Source organism: Hippopotamus amphibius, chromosome 2 (genome assembly GCF_030028045.1).
Source record: "Hippopotamus amphibius kiboko isolate mHipAmp2 chromosome 2, mHipAmp2.hap2, whole genome shotgun sequence".
Taxonomy (NCBI): Eukaryota; Metazoa; Chordata; class Mammalia; order Artiodactyla; family Hippopotamidae; genus Hippopotamus; species Hippopotamus amphibius.
The window spans coordinates 160,597,527-160,608,856 of NC_080187.1; the positions used below are offsets into that span (position 1 = coordinate 160,597,527).

Genomic DNA, 11,330 nt, shown 5'->3' on the forward strand with positions numbered 1-11,330 from the left:
ATCTTCCTATCCATACTACCTTAGCATCTGCTGACTGACCCCATTTTCAAAGGCAGAATTGGGCTTCCTAGGTGGCTCAGTGGTTGGGAATCCGCCTGCCAATACAGAGGACATGAGTTCAATACCTGCTCCAGGAAGATCCCACATGCCGCGGAGCAGCTAAGCCCAAGCGCCAAAAAAAAAAAAAAAAAAAAAAAAATCAAAGGCAGAATCTCCTAGTAAAAATATCTCTTGTTACATGTACAACCAATAAAACAAAACCAGCTTGTACAATTTCATGTAACCTTACTGCAGACTTCCATAATACCTTTCACTATTTTATGAATGTCTTCATTTAATTCAAAGCATTAGAAACCAAGGTGAGTATCAGCTATTGCTCCAATATCCAATACTGCATCTTCTGAATTATCTGGGACTGACAGTGGGTTTGGGGGGCATCCTTGGATTTTTAATGTGATACCTCTTTTCTGTTTGCTGGGTTTTTTTAAAGGTCATGAGGAGTTGGTTGAGAAAGAAGGGAACATGGAATATCTAGTTTTAGATCATCCCAAACTTATCTCATCAATAAAATGATTTGTTGGATGGGAAATAGGTGGAAATTTAAAAAGGCCTGGAGTAACCTCGTGGATTGAAGGGAGATCTTCTGAAATCAGAGATGAGGACTTTTTCCCCCGCATTTTTCAAACACACTTAAAAAAATAATAAATTAACTTCTCATGTCAACACCTTGAAACCTTAGAAAATTGCATTATCACTGATAAATTGTTTAAAATAACTTTTTTCTTCTTCAAACACAATAAAGACCATTTTCATCGGCCTGTTGTATAGCTTCAAATGGAATAAATACAATAGATAAATAAGCTGCTTTCTATTTTCATTGTAATTACAGGAGAGGAATTTTTATGGATTCTGGATGTTAGCCGTTTCCTTTAAAAAATACTCTGGAAACCCTCTATAAATGAAGAAAATGTGCATAGGATGCAAATTCAGTGTGCTGTCCTCATTTACCCAGTGGAATTCAAAATAAGCCCCAACTTGTGAACATATTAAAGCAGATTGAAATGGATATTAGTGGGATTTGTAAGGAGAAGCACTCCAGTCAGTCAAACATGCTATGCCTGAGAACTTTGATAATGTTGTTTTACTGATAATTACCTGCCGGCTGTCACCTCAAAGTGGGATTTCATGCCGGTTCCTGTATTTAAACATTACATTCGAGCCAAGCCTGCAAAGACACTTATACCAATCTGGCCATGTCCATTTTATTTCACAATTATCTGTGACTTTCTTCGTGAAAAGCAATGACGTTAACTCCCTTTTAATTGTGTTTGATCTGTGTGGGCAAGAGAACATCAATACTGTGTTCCCACTTTCCTGGCCCAGAGCAGGTTCTGCCTTCTCTCCCTGGCAGGCACCAGCAGACACCAGAATTACTGGAAGGCAGCACTTCCTGACGACACGCGTGAATATTCGTCTGACCTCAGAAACGGGTCGCTGGGGCAAAGCAAATACCTTATACGTGCATTAACTAAAGGTGTTTTAAACAGGAAGGACCATCTTCTGTGGTCCTCCTGGGCGTCTAGTGCCTGAGGGTCCTCCAGCGCTGCATCAACTTCCTTTTCTCTGTACACCACCCCCACTTTTTTTCCCATACTGAACTCCTAATTAAATGTAACAGTTTCAAGAGTTTAAACTGTATACGTTTTTAATTGTGTCCTACTTTGTATTGGCTGATGCACAAGTCTGAAAATGGATATTACAGCTTTTTATGATATAATATCACCCTAATTGGTGCTTCATAGGCCGTGGCTGAATTCTTTTCAATTAAGCGCTAACATACAGTAACTGTTTCTCTCTGCAAATGCTGGAAAGCCATTCACAAGAGAGGACTGGTACTGCACAATTCCAAAGTACCTTAATGTGTCAAAAATGTTTTGTGAAGAAAGCTACACTGTAAATGCAATCACCTACATTGGTGTTCCCATTGTTAACTGGGAGTGAAAGTATTGCTAATTGTCCTGCGTTTTAGCTGGGTTTTTAAAGCATTATGTAGTAAGTACACCGGAGGGTCAATTTGTGAAGTGAAATACTTAGCATGCAAAGCGTAATACAAGATGCTGTGTAATACTTGACCTCTCAGCATAATAAATGTAGCAGTGAAACGCTGTGCATTCAGTATTCACTGAATAGAGCCTTCGCTGTGGAACAAAACCAGAAAATGTTCTCTTCATTCCTTTTTTTTTTCACTAAGCGAAAATTATTCTTTATAATGGCCATTGCAGCAATTAGCTGGCATTTGGTAGAATAAATGTGCAGAAATAGCAATTTCTTATTTTAAATGAGATTTTGTATGGAGCCTGCAAATTACTTGAGGTATATGAATAATTGTGCCTTAGCTTTATGCTTCAGAATAGGGTGTGGGTGGGTATAAAGATTTCCTATTTGCAGTTAAATGTTTGGACATTTTATTATTTTAATTTCACTCACAGTCTGCCTGGACTGACCCTGCTTTCCCATTGATCATTTCATGGGCGCCTGGAAGCAAGTGTGCAGATGGCGGGAGACTCCCAATTAGTGCACCATGTTTTTTATGAATGTGACATGTAAGTGCAATCAGGTCTCCTCTGGAGGTAATGGCAGTGTTGAGACTTTGAGTTTCTGAATCAATACAATTTAATAATCTGCATGGAATGCATGTTTATCAATATTCTCTGTGGTCAAATGCAATTGGAAACTTCATTAAATTTTTATCCAAAGTTTTTCACCTTATTGAAATGCATTCTTCCAGGCATTCATGATTCATCTAATTAGCCTTAACTAGGGTATTTTTTTTTCTTCTCTCAAAGTGATTCAGTTAATTATGTCCGTATATTCATAATTACAAGGTGGATGAGTTGGGTAAAACTGAAATTAGGAAATCTGCAGAGAAATTCTATGAGGTTTAGAATGTAGAATATAAAAAGGGAATGAGTAAAAGTCAGAGCACTGAAATACTTTGTTTTAATCCCCCTCAGCCCAGCCCACCCCAGCTGCTTTCTCACAGGGTTTTATGTATTTATTTTTTCACTTATTTGGAATCCAACAACTTGCAAAAATTGATTTGAGGTAAGTTCATAGTGAATAATAACAATAAAGTGAACACTACAAATACTAAGAACACGACTAATGTATCAAAAGTTTTTTTTGAAAAAAATTTAAGATAACGTATAGTCATTTAAAGGCTAATTATTCAAACAAAGAAGTAATTTCCTTTCACCACTGACGACCGTCCCAAGTTCTCTAACCAGAAGTAACTACTTTAGCAGGTCTCTTACATGTTCTTTTTCCACACTTTTTAAGTCCTTTCTTCTTATTACCATCCTTTACCCATTTTACTTGCGTATTCTAAAAATATGTATTCTATGCAACACCTTAGGTTTCAAGAATTTTGTTTTATTTTTTCCTAGGCAGCTTTGCTAGCCCAAGAACTTTTTTTAGTCTTTAAAATTATGTTTGGGGATTATTTTTTAGTTAAATGAAAGAACAGTCTATCCTAATTTTTATTTTACCTAAGACCTAAGCACATGCAACGTTTCATTCAAACCATGCAATGATGCCAAAAATGCCGCTGCCAAATGCTGTAATGAAGACAACTCATTAGCAAGTGACATAGCTCATCTGTTAAATCCAACCTGTGATACTACAAAATTGGAAATAGCCCCAATTAGTTATTGTTAATCTAATCTGGGTAAGTGATGGTCTCACATAGCAAGCAGATACCAGCCCTCTATCACTCTATAAACAAGGCTTGTTTGCTTCACTCCTCACAACAGGCCCCAGGGAGGGTGCTGAGTCACTGTATTACTGCCTTTGCCCAATGGTCCTGCTTAAGAACTTTAGCAAACTGCATAGCTACTGCCCAGAAAGAATTGTACATGATCTCTGTCCTATGTTAACTCCTCATAACATATATTTTTTTACCAATGAAACAAATAGTAAGTCGCAATTAGAGTTTTGCCATTTGAAATGATTTATAGTTAACCCAGGTAGCTGACTGCAAGAATAAATTTATTTTTAAAACTGTATATATAAAATAAAAGAATATGAGTTATAACATTTTTCTTTCTAATTTTCCTTCCTGAAATGCTCCTCCTGACACTTTCCAAAGAAGAATGTGGTAGATGAAGGGTAAAGTTTCATTGCTATCTCTGTAGGGTATATGCAAGTGTTACATAAATAGTGGTGTAAGTGAAGATACTAGTATGTTAGAAGAGAGAGAAATGTCAACTGTTTTCACATTAACTGTTATTAAAAATGCTCTGGCCATGGTGATCACCTGGATAATTTTTTTTTTCTTCAAAAGCTTAATTGTTTCCATTTGGTCCAAGACTTGGGCGAGGGCCCTGGGGGTGGTTAAAAAGCTGCCTGGTGGCTGCAGAGAGAGAGAGATTTCAGGCAGAAGCCCTGACGCCACAGGAGCTTCTCAAAGGCCGCTGGGCTTCGGAGGCTCCTAGTCGTGCTTGAGGGCGAGCCTTTCCAAGAGATACTCGCCTAGTCCAGCCTGGAGACCAGCCAGCCTGCTGAGGTCGATCACGTGGCTGCCCATCTTCTTGATGAGTTTCACTTGCTGTTCCAGGACGTGGCTCTCCAGGAAGTCATAGAGATGGGGGTCTGTGTGTGCAGAACCCAGGGCACACAGATCCAAAAGGGCCTGGTTCAGGTTCTTCTCCCTAAGAATGCTGGCTTCCATGGCATCCTAGGTTTTACCCCACTCATCTTGAGGTGGTTCCTGCAAGTCTTGGAAGAGGGCACAGCTGCAGCACTGGTTTTCCATTTTCAAGACACTCTGAGCTCCCTTGCGCTGCTTCTCCTTGGCCAATTCATGGAAAAGGTGGCCCACGCCCTCCAGAGCCCCATCCTCCTGGTCAAATTAGAAGCCCAGAGAGAGAGAGGTGAGGGATGCCGTAGATGCATGTTGACCAGGGGGTTGACGTCAGCCTCCACACAGGTGGAATAATTCTGAGGATCTGGGAGCTCATGATTGATCAGTAATAAGGAGCTAAGCTGAAAAACCTGTGTTGGCTGGTCCCGGTGCCTGAGGATAACTGATGGCTAATTCTAAAGGTTGCAACTGGAAAAATGGCTGGAGGTTGGTGAGAGTCTGGACCAAGGGGCATCTTTGGGTCTGTTCTGTCCAAACACCGTTGAATCAAGGGATAGACCCAGGGGACCGTGGAATGCACTGCTGGATAATTCTTTTCATGAGATATTTCATGTCATTGTGATCAACTAACAAATCTTCACCACATCCTGAGAGGTAAGCAGGAGGCTTTATGGTTAATTTTAAAAGGAAAGGAAAAAAAAAAGGATGGCACAAATAGTGAAAATCTGTTGTATGTTGAGCTGTTAGTCTCTGCATCATTGGAGGTTTTATATCATTGCCGTAAAAACCTAATGACAACATTTTCACCTGGAATATTTACCAAGAAATAACCTTTCTCTTTCAGAAGTTGAGTAGAATACCTGTGTAGGGGATGCTTCCTGTTTTGTGTCTGCATTAAGAAACAAACTTTCTTTTCCTGTTTCCCAAGGAAACTCCCAAGTAAACTCCTAGAGTTTCTTTGGGAAACTTCAATGAAGAGGGCCTCTCTGTAGTTCACTCAAACTAGAGGACTCCCCGTTTTCAGTATCTGTTCTTCTACATCCTGCTTTTACTGGGGGTGGACCTTCTCGTTGGGTATCTCCTCACTCCCACATCTGGTTGTCCAATCCCTTTTCCTCGTTCAAGGCCTAAGGCAAATGTGTCTCTCCTCCATGAAGCTTTCTCTGCATCCTACTAAGAAGGCATCTCTCACTCTGCTGAGCTATGAGAGCAGTTTGTCTCTCTGCCTTGCAGTTGTTTATATACATTTCATCTCCCTTGCTTAACTGTAGACATCTTGGGAGTAGGATCCAGTCTGAACCAATTCTAGTGCCTTACATATGGTGAGTATACTATAAATAGCTCTTGAGTGAATAAATTTTACCGACAAGATTCTGGTTATTGATCCATCATTATGATGGCAAAGAGTTCCAAACAGAGTCCAAAAACTTTCAGGTACACACACAGAAAGCCCATTGTGCTTCTGTTGTGCTGCGTTCCTTGAGAAATGACCAGATTCCAACAGTGCCCCTCCTCCCCTGGCAAAAAAGTTGTGTGCAGTATGGGTGACATCACAGGATTTCTCACTTTGTCCCCTTGTCTGGTTAAAGATAGATAAAATTTAATCAACCCTGGCCTTTTTCCTGGATGTCTATTTGCCATTCAGTTTGTCAGTCAGAAATAGTTAATTTTAAAAAATTATAAAAGCCAACTGACAGTTTTTGAGGGTTGTGTGCCAGGAGATGTACTGAGGACTTTAGAAACATTGTCTCATTTGATCCTCACCACATGACATGAAAGAGAAGCTATTATTATTACCCCCACATCACTGGGAGGCAGCTGAGCTGAGCGATTGGATGGCTTTCCCAGTTATACCACGATTCTGGGAAAGAGCAGAAGCAGGACCAGGTCTGTTTAAATGCGTAATCTGAGCTCATAATCCTTCTTCCTTTTTTCCAGCTTCACAGTTGTCTTCACCCCCTCTCCTCAGTGAACTCCCCATGGCACAGCTGAACTCAGGGGGTGTTTGTACACTTTTATGGGAACTGCTTACCCAGAGCAAACCAAACTCTAGGGGCTCTGGTGGGACACTGATGCTATGGATGTCCAGCCAAAACACCCCTTTCAACCAAAAATAATTTACTGAAAACCCCATTTCTACCCAATTCTCTATGGTTTGGGTGGTTTGGGGGTCAGTTAGGAAATGAAAGGAGGCTGAGTGAAGACACAACCATTTCTTTTCACTTGCGGGGAAGGGGCTGTCACACAGCTGAGCATGGAAATGGGTTTACACCAGGGAGATGCGCTCTGGTGTGAAAGAGATGATCCTCTAGCCTGCCTGGGAGCTGAGGCTCTCTGCCTGGGATACGCCAAGGTCCAGGCACCCCAAGCCCCACTGTGTGCAAGGCAAACCCACGCTGCTACATGGAGCCCAGAACGGAGCTCCCAGGGAAACCTTCCATGTGGTGTTAGGAGCAATGCCCTTCACCCAACGTGAACTTTCCAACATGAAGGTGAGAGAAAAACCAAACATTTACTCAAAGAAAAAGGTAGAAACCCGTCTGGATAAACACTGCCACAATATTTTCTTCAAGATTTATTTATTCAGCATTTATACTCGTGGTTCTCAAATCTTAGGATGTAAAGTTACCTGGGGGGTTGTTAAAATGAATAGGCCCAGATCCTTTTCCCTAAAACTCTAATTCTGGGGGTTTGGGGTGAGTTCCCGGGCTCTGAATTTTAGGCCACATCCAAAGAGATTCTTGTGTTCCTCATCAGAGAAGTAAATTCTAAGAAAACAAGCCCGAAAACTAGGCAAGTGCTCTGAGAGCTGACGTTCTGTGGGTTTATTTAGGATGAAGCTTATTAATAACATTCTCCAGGAAGGCTTGTCTTTGGAGAGCTGGTGATAGCTGACCATGCCTTCAGCTACTGCCAGAAAGTTTCTTGTTCTCCTTCAATAAGGGAAACGTGTTCGAGGAAAGCTTTGAGACAGAACCGAGGGTGGGGTGAGGGCAGAGACGCTGTCCCTGTGTGGGTGGGTGAGAGGGTTCGCCTGTGCCCCTGCTGCTCTTAGCTGGACAGGCCTCTCAGGCGCGGTCTGCAGGAGGCAGGTCGGATGACCCCTGAGCTTCAAGGAGGATCATCTTCTGAGGGAGGGCTCAGCAAGAGCAGATCATTCATTCATTCGACAGTTGCAGGGGCCTCATGTGTCCACGCGGGAGGCCTGGGCCTTGCACATGCTTTCTCTCTTCCTGGAAGGCCGCCATCACCCAGCTTCACCTAGATAATTTTCCCTTCCAGACCTGGCCTCCCTAATGAGGTCAATTTCCCCCTGAATATGCCCTGATGGCACCTTTAACCTGGGAAATGGGATTCCTTGATTCATTCCTGTCTCTCTCATTTGTAAGCTCCATGAGGGCAGGGGCCATGTTGTTTTATTTATTTTAAAAATATTTTTAGCTCTGAGCCACTTATAAAAATAACTTGCTGAAATCCAGTTTTCAGAGTGACTGCTGCATTTAGCACTGTACCAGTCTAACAGAGTGGATTATTTTTCTGTCATAAATTATACAGCAAATTGTGTTGGAGAGACTGTTTTAACAGCTTTTGATGATTTCTGTGACGATTTAGTTCATTGGTTTTAATTTTGGCCTCATAATAGCATTTTAAGGAATGTTTGCTTGTTAACAGCTAAGGATCATAGAATGGTTTAGCCTGTTAGAGTATATATTAAATATTCAGGAACGGGTGTTTAATAACCAGTAGCCAAAACTTAAAGATTAGAACCCCAAATCTGGCATTCCCTTAGGTATGAAATTGCTAAGGAGGGATTCAGAGTAACTAAATTAACATGGAATGCAAGGATTTTAGACACTAATCGCTAGTCGTATAAAATCAAGGCTGATATGCCATTTGAGGCATTGGTGAAAGAATATAAAAATGCTTAAAGAGAAATCCTAAATGGCATTCAGAAAGATGGGGAAACTAAGTCAACTGAAATAATCTCATCCCATGTGTAATACTGAAATTCAAAAATTTAATTGCCAGAAACAAAAGTTAAGTCCACCATGCCACCAAGCAATTGTAAAAAGAATATTAACTAATCATGGTTATAATTTGAAAAAATTAGACCATTACAGAAATTAGAAATAGCCAAAGATTCAAATTTTATTTTCTAGTAAGGAGAAATTGAGGTACTTTCATATGGTTGGAGTACACCAAAAAATTTGAAATAAAAGGGCAAATGTGTTCAAAGATACATAAAGGAAGTAAGGAGGCTCACAAGGGCTTGGCATGATTAAATGTGACAGAAGTTTAAATTTTACTTACATATTACCATACAACTAAAATTTACAAAAAAGAATTTAAAAGATTGGTTAAAAATTCTAGAAATGCTAAAAAAGATAGGAAAAATAAAAAATGAAGGAAATATAATAATTATTATAAGGAAATAATGAAGCAACAACATCATATACTGAGGCCAGTATTCCTCTTAGAAAAATGGCAAAAATAATCCTTTAAGTACTAAAGATTTGACAAAACTGTAAATGACTTAAGAAAAATCTGTTTCAGACTGAATATTTCTAAGAAAAATAACTACAATGTTGGTAAAATGTGAAATATTTTATAAGTATAAAACTTATCCATAAGAAAAGTAAACGACCCATACTTTTGACAAATTAGAGTTATCCTATAAAAAGCAAACAAAAACTGACCAAGACCATCCCTATAAAAATTGTTGTAAATTGTGTAAATAGTTAAACTTGTTTCTGATAGATAATTACATTTGGTAAATCTGACAAATTAGTGATTCAGTAATTGATCGTTTGAATTAATTTTGCAGGGTTGATTTTTGACCCATTAGCCAGTTTCTTTTCTTCAGAGTTTCTATTTACCATCTCCAAAACCTGTTGCGGTGCCTGGTGTGCTGCAGGTGCTTGATAAACAGTGGATGGATAAATGAATGAATGAACTGTGCTGGGGGAGGGGAACGTAAGGGCAAACAAGACCGCCAGGGTTCTTGGCTTCAAGAAGCTTACATTTTCTACTGAGTGCTGGTTAAGCTCTTTTCTGTTACTGTTTGTATAACTATAGAGCGACTTCATCTTCTTGTTGTACTGGTTCTTGATTCACAGGAGCAGGTTTACTCTACTGTTACACTGTATTTGGCATTTAAATGGAAATAGAGCTTCGTTCCATAGTGAGGTGAAAAACTTTTTCAGATAGGCCAGAGTGAGGCAATGTTACCCAGGCTTGTGTGGTGGTAAAATCTCTGATAAAATGATTGAAACTCTAAAGGTAAGTTCTGTCTATGTGACAGTCACACAGCACTTCATTCTGAAGTGATTGTCAAACAGATGAGAGAGAGAGAGGCAAGCAGAGAGGAAGGAAGAGCCGGCCGGCCCTCTCTTCCCCTGTTCATCGTGGAGGAAGCGCTCACACACGTCCAATCCCAGGAAGTCTCAGCTGGGCTGAAGTCTTGCTGCTTCTTCTTTTTTCTTCTACCCCTTCAACTCATCTCCTTGTCCATGATCAGAAATGAAAGGAAATGAGGTAAAGGTAAACCCATCCCAAGCTTCAGAGTCGACAGATGACAGGTAAGACGTGCACACGGAGAGCCTGTCCCCTTGCGCACACAGCCCGCGTTATCCTGAGCTTGTGGGGAGCTGGTACAGTAAGAGCCAGGGGCTTTTCCTGTGCAGTGAGTTGGAATTAAACATGCTAATTTGAGGTCTCTTTCAAGTATTTTGTTTAACTCCATTGGCCTTTAATTCCTTTATATTGCATCATTTAATGTAATGTTATTTATATATGAAGCATGTTATGCTTATTAACCAATGTGCAAAAATCTAAAGTACAGATTTTCTGTAATGGGCTAATTACAGGACTTTAAAGCCACCTACTGAGTTTTGCTGAGCTTCACAACAGGTTCACTGAACTGGATAAATTTATTCAAACGTGTGGAAATGAACCCCATTCTATGTGCAATGGTACTGGGAAAACACACAAATTATACCTCAATACCAGTTTAATGGGTCAAACAGTGAACCTGAATACTGAACTTATCTGCATCTTAAACTAGTGGGGAGGCCTGTGGTAAGAAAGGGACGTGCCCGTTCCAGGGAGTTTCTCCCTGTTTGTAAACAGTGGTAATAAAACAATAAGCCTGGCAATTAGGAGCCAGTTCTCCACACTCAGAAAACAGAGGTGGCTTGCCTTCCAGTGACCTTTGAAAATACACAACTTTCATAACCCAGCCCGAGTGGAATGGAGTGACGAAAGCTCAGCAAACACACGTCTCAAGCACAGCCCTTTAATCTTTTCTGTGGAGAACAAGAGGCGCCTTTTCTTGTGTCATGGTTTACGAAGAATTCAGCACAGAGTGTTCAGAGTTAGACACACAAATAAGGGATAAATATGTGATGGAATTAAACACTCTCTTCAAACCAGCTTTTTACCCCTGAGCTGGATCAAAACAAGATGTTGATCATGTTAGTATTAATTCTTCATTAATCCATTCTTAAATGGATTTTTTTGCATTTGGGAGTTCCAGAGGGTTTTACACTCAGACACCATAGCACCATATTTAGAACTATTATCCCATTATAAGAATACAAAGATTGGGGGTGGGGGTGGGGGGGAGAAATTAGATGGAGGTTTGAGAACCTTGTCAGGGACGAAGCTGAAGGAAAAGGCCCTATTTGCT

General features: G+C 40.3%; 1 pseudogene; it reads right to left on the reverse strand.

The window, feature by feature from the left end:
• Nucleotides 1–4,489: 4,489 nt before the first annotated feature.
• LOC130846177 (ferritin light chain-like) lies at nt 4,490–5,018 on the reverse strand (annotated as a pseudogene).
• Nucleotides 5,019–11,330: the final 6,312 nt, after the last annotated feature.